A 13,815-nucleotide genomic window follows, 5' to 3' on the forward strand; every position below is an offset into this window, starting at 1 on the left:
ACACAACTTCAGAGGAACAGAGAAACCTGGACTGGTAGCCAAGATGTGGGAACTGCAGAGGTACAAGGGCCCCCCAGAAAGAGGTCATAACCAGTTTGTTCTGGGGCCTTGCCTGGGAGATAGGGACATCTAGTGGCTAGGAGATAAAATCAAACACCAGCCTGGCTGGTGTGGCTCAATGCTTGAGTGTCAACCTATGAAACAGGAGGTCACAGTTCGATTTCCGGTGGGGTTACCCGGGTTGTATTCTCAATCCCATGGGTGTGCAGAAGGCAGCCCATCAATGAATCTCTCTCATCATTGATGTTTCTATCTCTCTCTTTCTCTCTGAAATCAATAAAAATATATTTTGAAAAGTCGAACACCAGGAAGATGCACAGGATATTTAACCCTCTCATTTTTATACTGCCATTTCCACACAAAGGATAGTTTAATTCTGGGGACAATTTGATTCCAGTTTAATAAGCATTAATGGAAAAAAAAATCCAGCAAATTTTTGTTGGAAAATACTTTTGAATCATAAATTGCACTTAGCCAATTAGATTCCTAGATCACTTTTCTATTCAGTGCAGTTAAACCCTTCCCAAATTTTTCTCAAAGTTCATTTTTACTTGATTGAAATAATCTTATGAGGAACATTTTTTTCATGTGACTTTTTAAGTAAACATTTGATTCATCAAGCAGTCTCCTTTGTCCAATTTTTACCAACTGTTGATTCTATCACTGTGATTTTTTGTGTAATTGTCATTTCCTCAGAGTCAAGTTTTGCATATTTAAATTTATTGAAATACTTTCTCTCTCTCTCAGTATTCAGCCATAACAAATTTTAGCACAATCAAAAATTTTTTCTGGGTTAAACTTTCTGGACTCAATTCATTTGTTGTAAATATTGATTAATGTGAGTTGCACCTCATGCTTGTCGCATAGAGAGCAAATTAGGCTATAATTTAAAAAATATATTTTTATTGATTTCAGAGAGGAAGGGAGAGAGAGAGAGAAAGAGACATTAATGATGACAGAGAATCATTGATCAGCTGCTTCCCTCACACCCTCTATTGGGGATCAAGCCCACAGCCCCTGCATGTGCCCTGACTGATAATCGAACTGTGACCTCCTGGTTCATAGGTCGATGCTCAACCACTGAGCCACGCTGGCCAGGCCATTTTTAATTTTTTGAGATAATTCCATATTGCTTTCCACAGTGGCTGTATCAATCTGCATTCCCACCAAGACAGTTCCCCTTTCTCCATGTCCTGGACAACACTTGTTATTTGTTGATTTATTGATAATAGTCATTCTGACAGGTGTGGGGTGATATTATTGTGGTTTTGATTTGCATTTCTCTGATGATTAGGGACATTGAACATCTTTTCATATATCTATTGGCCATCTGTATGTCCTCTTTGGAGAAGTTTTTATTTAGTTCCTTTGCCCATTTTAAAAATTGTATTGTTTGTTTTTTTGGTGTTGAGTTTTATAAGTTCTTTATAAATTGTGGATAGTAATCCTTTATCAGATGTATCATTGGCAAATATGTTCTCCCAGTCAGTGGGTTGGTTGTCTCTTCATTTAGTTGATAGTTTCTTTTGCTGTGCCAAAACTTTTTAGTTTGATGTAGTCTCATTTTTTTCATGTTTTCTTTTGTTTCACTTGACCAGGAAGATATATCAGAAAAAATATTGCTATAAGAAATGTCCAAGATTTTACTGTATATATATATATATATTGTATGTGTGTATATATATATTTCTTGAAATTGGAAAGTGTGAGTTCTCTGACTTTGTTTTTCTTTTTTAAGAAATATGATGTTAGCTGTCAGGCAGAAGAGCCTGTGAAAGAGGTGGAGCGGGAGCAGCCTGGAAGGTAGGAAGAGTCCTAGGTGAGAGTAGGGCTCAAGCAAGGAGAAGGGAATGGCTGTCCCTATCAGGGTAGGACCAAGACAAAAATGGATCTGTTGGTTTGTTCTGGGGGAAGGTAAATTCTGTCATTGGTCATTTTTGGAGAGTGGTGGGAGGTAGAGCAGCCAGGAGAAGGAAAGAGAGAGGAGGTGACGGCAGGAATGAGGACAACCCTTTTCTGAGTTGTTTGGTGACACCTAGAGGACTGGGGAGGTTTTTCCCCAAAGATGAGAGAAGCATAACCAAGTTCCTAGAAGTCTCCTTGTTCCAGTATGCGGGGCACAGTGCATCTGCAACACAAGGAATGGAGCCTTTGGGGCTGAAAACAGCAGCTGACCCAGGAGCCAACTACTGCAGGGCAGGTGTCTGGGCATACCCTCCTTCCCAGGGCTCTCCAGGGCAACAGTGACCAGGAGGGGCTAAGGAGCAAGGTGAGGGAAATGAGCAAATCTGGAGGACCGTGACATCACTCTCAAGAACAGGTAAAATGTCGGAGAGGTGGGAGAAGGGCGGCATGCCAGGCAGAGGTTCTAGTGGCTCTAGCCAGTGCTAAGGCAAGGAGGTAGGAAAGTTTGGTATCTGTTCTGTAAACATGTGTTGAAGCCACCTCAAACCTCTGGGTGGCGCTGTCTAGCCTGGCGAGACACCCGAACAAGCTGCCTGTTTTTAAATTTATTTTTCCTGAACAGGTTTTATTACACACAGAGGGGATGGGGCTCAGTCCTTCTTGGTTGCTGCTTTCCTCATGGCAAGGACATTGCTCAGCTCCTCTCTTCCTCTTGACATAGATGTGTGTCCCCTTTTCTTTCTTTCTTTCTTTTTTTAAATTTTATTTCAGAGAGGAAGGGAGAGGGAGAGAGAGAAGAAACATCATTGATGAGAAAGAATCATTGATCGGATGCCTCCTGCACGCCCCACTGGGGATTGAGCCTGCAACCAGGGCATATGCCCTGACTGGGAATCGAACCTTGATCTCCTGGTTCATAGGTCGATGCTCAACCAGTGAGCTTTGCCGGTAGGGCATGTGTCCCCTTTTCTTGACACATTTCAGGGCTCTCTTGTCCTTAACCTTGAGCAGCTCCATAGTGTGCCTATCATGGGGGGCAAAGTCACACACACACACCTCTTGGATCATTTCCTGCACCAACTTGGTGTGTTTGGTGAGGTGCGTGCAGTGGCGGCTATGCCTCTGCTGTGCCTCAGCTTGCTCATGTTTTTGGTCACCATGTGGCCCTTGTTGAGGCCCAAGGCCATTGGGTAGCACAAAGCCATGGCTTCTGCTCCTCAATGGCTGCCACGGTGAAAGGGCTGCCACCGCTGCTGTTCTGTTTTTTGATTCCTGTGCACAGCCCCACGGGGGTCTCTTTCTGATCAGTGGATGTTAGCTGAGGTTCTATAATTCCATTGTGGGCAAGTTTCTGAGAGGCCAGCCCAGCCTGTCTCACATTTCAAAGAAGGAGAGACATACCTCTAAAGGAGCAGGAGGCTTGTGTCTAAGAATTGAGGAGTTAAGTGGGGTCTTGTAACCAGATAACCGAGGAGTTCAGACTGCCTGTCACTACTTGAGCCAATTACGCAGAGTCAGGGTTGAATGATATATGAGCGTTTATTCCAATAATGCTGGCAGTATGGGAGAGCAGCAGGTCATCCACAAAATTCTGCTCTGCCTCTCCCTGTAAGCCAGATGGTTATATTGGGTAGAAGTACAATGATTACACAGGAAAGTAGGAATTACAGGCATGGGAAAGTAGGCACAGTATAATCATTACAGGTTACAAGCCATGTGGGCTGGTGGGGGTCGCAAAGGGCAGGCACCTCTGGGACTAGACTCTTTCAGCCACGAGGTTGTAAGTCTCTCCATAATTATAGGCAGTTCTTGGGACAGGAGGATGGACTGTATTCTGATGTTAGCTCCCATGTCCCAGGGTGTACAACTCTCAACCAGGTGAGAATGTGCTTTCCCTAATCAGAACAGAACCATCATGGTTAATAGAGCATGATTAATATTTCTTATAATTATAGTTAGTCCCCAATAGTCTATTTCTGCCCTTAACAGTTTGACTTGGGGAAAAACTCCTGCTGCCAATCAAAGTTTACAGGGTGTGACAGAGTCTGTGCAGCTCAACTAGTATGGAAAAGAACTCCAAGTGGATAGGGAAGGAAGCCTTTCTGGAGGAGGTGGTATTAAAAGATGTGTCTGGGCCATGGCCAGGTAGCCCAATTGGTTTGATCCTTGGTCAGTGCACATGCAAGAATCAATCAATGGATGCATAAATAAGTGGAACAACAAAAAATTTGATTTTTTCCTTTCTCTTCCTTTCTCTCTCTCTCTCTCTCTCTCTCTCTCAAATCAATAAATAAAAAAATTTAAAAAAGATGTGTCTGTATATAATGTAGAAGTTAACTGGACAGTGGAATGAGCCAACATTTGCTCACTCACTTCATTTGTTCACGAGACATTTGTTGAACTCAGTCTCTCCATGTGGAACTCACAGTCTAGAGGGGGAGATAGATGTAAAGCATGGGGTTTCATTCTTTTTTTAAAAAAATTTTTTTATTGATTTCAGAGAGGAAGGGAGAGGGAGAGAAAGATAGAAACATCAATGATGAGAGAGAATCATTGACCGATTGCCTCCTGCACAACCCATACTGGGAATTGAGCCCGCAATCTGGGCATGTGCCCTAACTGGGAATCGAACTGTGACCTGGTTCATAGGTTGACATTCAACCACTGAGCCACACTGACTGGGAATAAGAAGTCTTTTTTGATCACACCAGAGTTTATGCTAATGAGATGACTCAGAGTAGGGCCACTTTATAGTCTTAGGTTGGTCAAGTGATTACAGGGTTGGAGATTAAGCTCTACAAAAACTCTTGAAATATGAGTTGATGAGCTGGCTGGTGAGGCATCCCAGTTCCACAGACACAGAGCTCTTGTGCTTGGGATCCTTCTGGACCTCATCCTATGTACCTCTTCATCAGGCTGTTTATCTGTATTCGTTAGCATGTCCTTTGTAATAAACTAGTAAGCCTGGCTGGTGTGGCTCAGTGGTTGAGTGTTGACCTATGAACCAGGAAGTCATGTTTCGACTCCCAGTCAGGACACATGCCGGGGTTTTGGACTCGATCCCTAGTAGGGAGTGTGAGGAGGCAGTCAAGCAATGATTCTCTCTCATTGATGTTTCTAGCTCTCTTCCTTCCTCTCTGAAATAAATAAAAATACATTAAAAAACAAAAGAAGTAAGACCAATTATTTGCCTGGCCGATGGGTTCAGTGGATTGCACTTGGTCATCCCACAGACCAAGAGATCACTGGTTTGATTCTGGGTCAGGGCACATGCCTGGGTTTAGGGCTCGAGCCCCAGTAGGGGACATGCAGGATGGATGTTTCTCTCTCATTGATGTTTCTATCTCTCCCTCTCCCTTCCTCTCTACCTAAAAATCAATTAAAAACATTAAAAAAACCCCTAGTAAACATAAGTTTAGTTAATGTTTCCTGGAGTTTTATGAGTTGTTCTAACAAATTATTGGACTGAGGAGGGTGACATGACAACCTCTGATTTATAGCCAGTCCATCAGAAATATGGGTGGCCTGGACTTTCAATTGGTGTCTGAAATTGGGGACAGTCTTGTGGGACTGAGGGATCTGTTAAAAACAAGACAACAGACCCCAAATGGAGTCGCTTATGCTAAGCTCTATGTCACCAAACTGAGACTTAAATTAATGACAGTTTCATCTCTCCCAGAAATGGAATCTTAACCAAGAATCGCCTGATCAGCACTAGCCATCTCCTGTAGGGAAAGTAACCTTGCAATAACCAACCCACTTTGTCTGCATTGTACAACTTCCTTGTTTCTGTTCCCCTCTCTCTAAAATCTCTTGCTTTGCATAGCTCTTCAGAGCTCTAACTGCTAGATTAGATGCCGTTTGATTCACAAATCATTGAATAAAGCCAATGAGATCATTAAAATTCACTCAGTGGAACTTTTTTTTTTTTAATCCTCACCCGAGGATATTTTTCCATTGATTTTTAGAGAGAGTGGAAGAGGAAAAGACAGAGAGAAATATTGATGTGAAAGAAACACATCGATTGGTTGCCTCCTGCATGCAGCCTGACCAGGACCCAGGCCATGGAGAAGCCTGCAACCAAGGTACATGCCCTTGGCCAGAATCGAACCTAGTATCCTTCGGTCCACAGGTTGACACTCTATCCACTGAGCCAAACCGGCTAGGGCTCAGTTGAATTTTTAAAATAGCTCTGATGCTATAACCAGGTTGATAATGTCCAAATTGACTTAAATTTGTAGGACATCCAGTCAGGGATGGCCAAGAATTTTAGAATTGCTTGGTGATATAGGAAAACATGCCAGAACTTCCAGAAGGTTACATTCTAGGGTAAGGGTTACATTCTGAAGAATGAAGTGTTGAAATGGGGTGGAGGAAGGAGTGTTTCTGTTAGAGTGGTCAGCACCTGCAAAGATTAGGAAATGAAAGAGAACGTGACTCCCTAGAGGAACTGAAAGTTTTCAGCAGGACTCTAGGGCCTTAGGAAGAAAAACTAGATGGCTAGTTTGGGATCTAATTACAAGGTATGGAATACCAGGCAGAAGGGTTAATAATGAATTTGGTAGGAATAGTACACCCAAGAGAGAGTATCATCTTTGGCCTTCCTGAGGGATTGATGTTCCAGTTTTGCTGATGTGCCTCTGGAGATGGAAAAGCCACCACCTCCTCAGGAAGTTTAGCCGAGCACAAAGCGTATGCCAAATCAGACAGACCTGGCTGGGGACTCTAGCTCTGCCTCACGCCATGCAGCCAGGAGCAGGTCTTCTCAACTCTCTGAGCCTTAGTTTCCCCAATGTGATATGGGACACAGACTGTCTTAATCCATTCAGGCTGCTATAACAAAATACCATAGACTAGGTGGCTTAAATAACCAACATTTAGTTTGTACAGTTTTGGAGGCTGCAAGTCTGAGATTAAGGCACTGGCAGATTCCATTTGTGGTGAGAATCCTCTTCCTGGTTCATAGACAGCCATCTCATTCATGACCTAGTCACTTCCAAATGCCCCACCCCCAAATACTATCACATTGGGGATTAGGTTTCATCATAGGAATTCTGGGAGGACACAAACATTTAGTCTTTGGCATAAAACTACCTCACAGGGCTGTCATGAGAAAGAACAGGTCCTTAGCACCAAACAGATGCCAAATAAAAATTGTTTCTTTCCCTCTTCTTAAAGGAATAAAACTCCTCCAGAAGACCTGTAACATATTTCCAAGTTGGATCTTGCAATGTCTGTTCAACAAATCCACCAGCACCACTCACTCTGGTCATGTCACCTCTTCTCCACCAACAACATACAAACAAAAATAATTCGTTTAGTCATTCATTTAACAAACACTGATGGAGTGTCTACTATGTGGTGGGCAGTGTTCTTTACATTGGGGGTATAGCAGTGAAGAAAATAGACTCAGTCTCTTCCTTCTGAACAGCCAGTCCCCAGCTCTTTTTATAAAAACAGTTGATACTTGAACAACACAGAGGTTAAGGGTGCTGACACCCTACATAGTCAAAATCCACGGGTAACTTTGACTTTCCCAAAACTTCTAAGTTGCACCTAGATATCCATGGGGTTGGTTTCAAGATCCTTTGTGGATACCAAAATCCACAGATCCTCTAGTCTCTTATATAAAACTAGAGGCCCAGTGCATGAAATTTGTGCATGTGTGTGTGTGTGTGTGTGTGTGTGTGTGTGTGTCTCCCAGCCTGACCTGCACCCTGTCCAATCTGGGAGCCCTAAGGGGATGTCCTACTGATGGCTTAGGCCTGCTCCCAGTGGTTCTCTGCTCTCTGCGGGGCCTGTCTGCTCCACACCACAGCGACTGCCAAGCAGGCCATGCTGGGTGCTGCCTGTAGTTGGTGCTTGCCTGCTCCCAGGTCACCACAGCAATGGCCAAGCAGGCTGTGCTGGGAGCTGCCTGTGGGCCGCAGCGACGGCCAAGCAGGCAGTGCAGTGCTGGGAGCTGCCGCCTCCCTGCTGTCAGTCTCCACAGAGGCGATGAGGTTAATTTGCATACTCACGCCTGATTGGCTGGTGGGTATCATGAAGGTATGGTCAATTTGCATCTTTCTCTTTTATTAGTGTAGATGACATAGATCACCCTGGCCAGTGTGGCTTAGTTTGTGGGAGCATTACCCGATTCACCAAAAGGTGGTAGGTTCGGTTCCTGGTCAGGGCACATACCCAGGTTTTGGATTCAATTCCTGGTCAGGGCACGTTTGGGAGGCAACTGATTGTGTTGTATTGAAATTCAGCAAGACGCCACAGCCAGAGGGTCGAATTTTGGAGCTTTTATTTCAAAACTGACACACCGGGACCACAAAGGGCTTTTTGCCACTCTAAACCTCACAATCCCAAACAGAAGTTAGGGGTAAGCTTATAAAGGCAAAAAGAGGGGAAAAACTCTAGGATTGGTGCTATGAGATCCTATCTCAAGGCCTGGCCTGGTGCCAGCCCTGACAACTCCGTCTGAATTTTAGTTTATGGCCTTTTCAATATGGTTAAGCAAACAGGTTCTCCAAGATAGACAATTTAAGAGGGAGCAGTGAGCAGACCAAAACTGATAAGAATGTACACCAGATTCCCGCCATAGGCTCAGATTTCCAGCCCCCTCGCCTTTTATTTTCCCATTATTCAAGCAAGCATATTTACAGAAGCTAGAAATAGCTTAGTTACTTATCTGGTTTAGTTATACCCTGGAATTAACAGGTTAATGGACCATCTGTGCCTGAAAGTCAGTCCTAACAAAATTTATGGGAATAAAATGGGATGTCTATGGTTTAGATAGAGGGCAAGGGGATGGGACGGAGTCAGTTCTTTCAAGGTCCATTCTTCAATTGATTCTCTCTCTCTCTCTCTCTCTCTCTCTCTCTCAGTCAGTTCTTTCAAGGTCCATTCTTCAATTGATTCTCTCTCTCTCTCTCTCTCTCTCTCTCTCTCTCTCTTCATTCCTCTCTCTAAAATCAATTAAAAAATGACCTAATAAAAATAATGGCATAGATCATTGCATACTGTCATTCCTCTGCCCCTGTGAACTCCCAACTGTTGATAAAAAACAGTACAGGTATTTATTGAAAAAAAATCCATGTATAAGTGGACCCGTGCAGTCAAGCCCAAATTAGTCAAAGGCCAACTGTAATTTAGTGAAACATACCCCTGTTCATTCACTGATATATCATCCGTGGTGTTTTCATGTTATAGTGGCAGAGTTGAGTAGATGTGACAGAAACTTTATGGCCCACAAGGCCAAAAAATATTTGTTATCTGGTTCTTTTCAGAAAATGTTTGTCAACCCTTGGTCTAGACCAGTGGTCGGCAAACTCATTAGTCAACAGAGCCAAATATCAACAGTACAATGATTGAAATTTCTTTTGAGAGCCAAATTTTTTTAAACTTAAACTATATAGGTAGGTACATTGTTATTAACTTAATTAGGGTACTCCTAAGGCTTAGGAAGAGCCACACTCAAGGGGCCAAAGAGCTGCATGTGGCTCGCGAGCCGCAGTTTGCCGACCACGGGTCTAGACGGTTGCATTGTGGGGGACAGATAGTAAACATAAATTTTAAGCCTGAATTTGGGCCCTTCCCTCTCTTTCTTGGACTTCCCAAATATGAGAGGCAATACTATCAGCCTCTACCCCCACTTTATTTTGAGCTGGTTTTAGTTGGGGGCAGAGAGGTGAATGAAAAACAATGTGCTTTCATGGTTTGAATCCATCTGTAGCATTTATAAGCTGATGGACCAGGGGCAGGTGAAGTAATCTTTGAGCCTGTTTGCTCATAGGTACAATGAGGACACTAATAGCTGTGTTATGGGGATTAACTGAAATCATGTCCAAAAAACATTCAGCACAAAAGAAGTGCTCGAGGAATGCTGGTAGGATTTCTGCCTCTGGTTAGATACAGCCGTGGGCAAACTACGGCCCACTGGCCGGATCTGGCCGTTTGAAATGAATAAAACTAAAAAAAAAAAAAAAAAAAAGACCGTACCCTTTTATGTAATGATGTTTACTTTGAATTTATATTAGTTCACACAAACACTCCATCCATGCTTTTGTTCCGGCCCTCCGGTCCAGTTTAAGAACCCATTGTGGCCCTCGAGTCAAAAAGTTTGCCCACCCCTGGAATGTAGAAGGACCACAAAGACCCTCACTTCCATGGTGACAAGTAGAAAAAACCAGAGGAAAATCCATGCTTTACATCAGGGCTAGTTAAGATGATGAATGCAAGGAAGCCTTAATGAGATGGATTTCAGAGATAAAATGAGCCAAGAACAGTGGCAGCTTCCATACCAAGAAACAGGCGGACTCTGGCTCTGAGTATGGGTGGGCTTGCATGGATGGAGAGACCATTAGGGTTAGAGTAAATAAGTGTTCACAATGGTATTGGAGTCCAGTTCTTGTGAGGAGAGCATCCACATGAGAGGATGGTCTACTACTATGGGCTGTGAGATCACAAATGAGGTAAGAAGGATAACAGTATGGGGGTCGTCTGCCTAGTGGGAGAGCGCAATGTCCAAGCACAGTGAGGTGGTATCCACACAAGGTAGGGGATGGTGATGAAAAAGGAGATTGGTTATATACAGGGGGATTGATTCAGGATTTTCACCATTAGAGAAGGATGTTACAAAGATGAATAGAGAAAAAATTACAATGAACTCTATTGTATTTAATTAAAAGTGTTGGTGTAAACTCATGCTCTTAAACATATATATAGAGATAACTAATGAAATTGAAGCAGTAATAAAAAAACTCCCAGCAAACAAAAGTTCTGTATCGGACGAATTTACAGGCAAGTTTTACCAAACATTCAAAGAAGAGCTAACACCTATCTTCCTCAAACTATTAAAAAATCCGAGCTCTTTTTAGGAGGCCAGCATTATCCTAATTCCAAAACCAGATGAAGATACTACAAAGAAAGAGAATTACAGACCAATATCCCTGATGAACATAGATGCTAAAATCCTCAACGAAATATTAGCAAATCACATCCAGCAATATATGAAAAAGATCATATACCATGACCAAGTGGGATTTATTCTGAGAATGCAAGGCTGGTGCAATATTCACAAATCAATAAATGTGATACATCACATAAACAAAATGAAGGATAAAAGTCACACAATAATATCAATAGATGTAGAAAAAGCATTTGACAAAATCCAAGACCCATTTTTGATAAAAACTTTCAGCAAAGTGGAAACAGAGGGATCATACCTCAATATAATGACAAACCTACAGCCAACATCATACTCAATGGGCAAAAACTAAAACAATTACCCCTAAGAACAGGAACAAGAGAGGAATGTCCACTTTCATCACTCTTATTCAACATAGTACTGGATGTTCTAGCCACAGTGATCAGATAAGAAAAAAACATAAAAGGCATCCAAATTGAAAAGAAGGAAGTAAAACTGATATTGTACATAGGAAACCCTAAAGACTCCACCAAAAAAAAAAAAATAACCCTACTAGATCTAATAATTGAATTTGACAAAGTAGCAGGATACATAATTAATATTCAGAAATAGGTTATTTTTACACACCAATAACTCTCAGAAATAGAAACTAAAAACAAAACAAACCCCACTTACCATTGCAACAACAACAAAAAGATATCTAGAAATAAACTTAGCCAAGTAGATAAAAGACCTGTACTTGGAAAACTATAGGAAATTGAAAAAATAAATAGAGGAAGATATAAACAAATGGAAGCATATACCGTGTTCATGGATTGGAAAAATTAATATCATTAAAATGTCCATACTACCCAAAGCAACCTATAGATTGAATGCAATCTATAATCTAAAATATCATCAGCATTCTTCACAGATCTAGACAAATACTCCAAATATTTATATGAAAACAAAAAAGACCCCAAATAGCAACAGCAGCCTTGATAATGAAGAAAAAGGTTGGAGGGATCACAATACAGATCTCAAACTCTACTGCAAAGACATTCTAATGAAAACAGCCTGCTACTAGCACAGAACAAAGACCCCAGAAATTGACCCCTGCCACTATGGTCAATATTTGACAAAGGAGGCAAGAGCAAACAATGGAATAAAGATAGTTTCTTCAATATATGGTGTTGGAAAAATTGGACAGGTGCATGCAAAAAAAAATGAAATTAGACCACCAACTTACACCATACACAAGAATAAATGCAAAATGTATTAAAGACAAATGTTAGTTGCAAAACTATAAAAAACCTAGAAGAAAACATAGGCAATAAAATCTCAGACATCTCATGTAGCAGAATTTTCACCGATATATCTCCTAAAGCAAGAGAAACAAAGGAAAAAATAAACAAATGGGAATATATCAAAATAAAAAGCTTCTGCACAGCAAAATAAACCATCCTCAAAATGAAAAGGGAACCCACTGTATGGGGGAACATATTTGCCAATGATACATCTACTAAGGGGTTAATTTCCAAAATAAACAGAACTCATACAACTCAACACCAGGGAGACAAACAATTTAAAAAATGGGCAAAGGGCTTGAATAGATGCTTCTCCGAAGAGGACATAGAGATGGCCAATAGACATATGAAACAATGCTCAACATCACTAATCATCAGAAAGATACAAATCAAAACCACAATAAGATATCACCGCACACCTGCCAGAATGGCTACTATCAATAAATCAACAAAAAAATAAATGCTGATGAGGATATGGGGGAAAGGGAACCCTAGTACACTGCTGGTAGGAATACAGACTGGTGCAGCCACTATGGAAACAGTATGGAGATTCCTCAAAAAATTAAATATAGAACTGCTGTTTGATCTAGTGATCCCACTTCTGGGAATATATCCTAAAAATCCCAAAACACCAATTAGAAAGAATATATGTACTCCTATGTTCCTAGCAGCGTTATTTACAATAGCTAAGATCTGGAAACAGCCCTAGTGCCCATCAGTAGATGAGTGGATAAAAAAACCTGTGTTACATTTACACAATGGAATACTATGTAGCTGTAAAAAGATGGATCTCATCCTTTGAGACAGCATGGAGGGACCTGGAGAGTATTATGCTAAGTGAAATAAGCCAGTCAGAGAAAGATAAGTGTCATTTGATCTCACTCATATGTGGAATATAATAAACAAAATAATAAACAAAATAAAATAGATCCAAAGACATAGAAACTTGGACCAGACTGATGAATTTCAGAGGGCAGGTGGATGTGGATGGGTGGATGGGGAGAGATTAACCAAAGAATTTATATGCATAGCCCATGGACACAGACAATAGTGTTATGAAGGCTTGGGGTGGGACAGGAACCAGGTGGAGGAGGGCAAAGGGGAGAAAATAGGGGACATTTGTAATACTCTCTGTTAGGGTCACCGAAGGAGGAACGCACGAGGCCAAAAGGGATAAAGAATTATGAATTTATTAGGTCCTCTGGAAAGCCTGATGGGCTGAGCCCCAAAATGGCCCCAGCACCCAGGGATAGGGACTCAGAGATTTTAAAGGACTCTAGGCAGGCTTTTTCTGGGTGGAGAATTCTCTGGGCAGGTCCTGAGGGGAAAGATAATGGTCTTAGCAAGTGGAATGTGGTCTTAGCAAGTGCTAAGCAAAAGGGAATGTCGGTTCTGAAGTGATATAAAGGTCAGTTTCCAGGGGAGGGTGTGTCCCTTCAATTATTCGATCAGACCTAACACACTCAACAATAAAAATAAATAAAATATGCTAGAAAAAAACTATAGAGAAATATTTGTGTGTGTGTGTCTGTGTGTTCCCATTTATCTACGAGAGGTCCTGGTGTTACTGGAAAGGGAATCTGCTCCTGAATGGGTCTACCTAGGGCCAGCCTGTAGTGTGTGGGTTCTTGACTTGTTGCAGGAAAA

At 41.8% G+C, this 13,815-nt stretch overlaps 1 pseudogene; it reads right to left on the reverse strand.

Annotated features, from left to right (window-relative positions):
* Positions 1–2,615: 2,615 nt before the first annotated feature.
* On the reverse strand, positions 2,616–3,170 carry LOC102431627 (annotated as a pseudogene).
* Positions 3,171–13,815: the final 10,645 nt, after the last annotated feature.

The sequence above is a fragment of the Myotis lucifugus genome, unplaced genomic scaffold (genome assembly GCF_000147115.1).
Source record: "Myotis lucifugus unplaced genomic scaffold, Myoluc2.0 scaffold_386, whole genome shotgun sequence".
NCBI classification, from domain to species: domain Eukaryota; kingdom Metazoa; phylum Chordata; class Mammalia; order Chiroptera; family Vespertilionidae; genus Myotis; species Myotis lucifugus.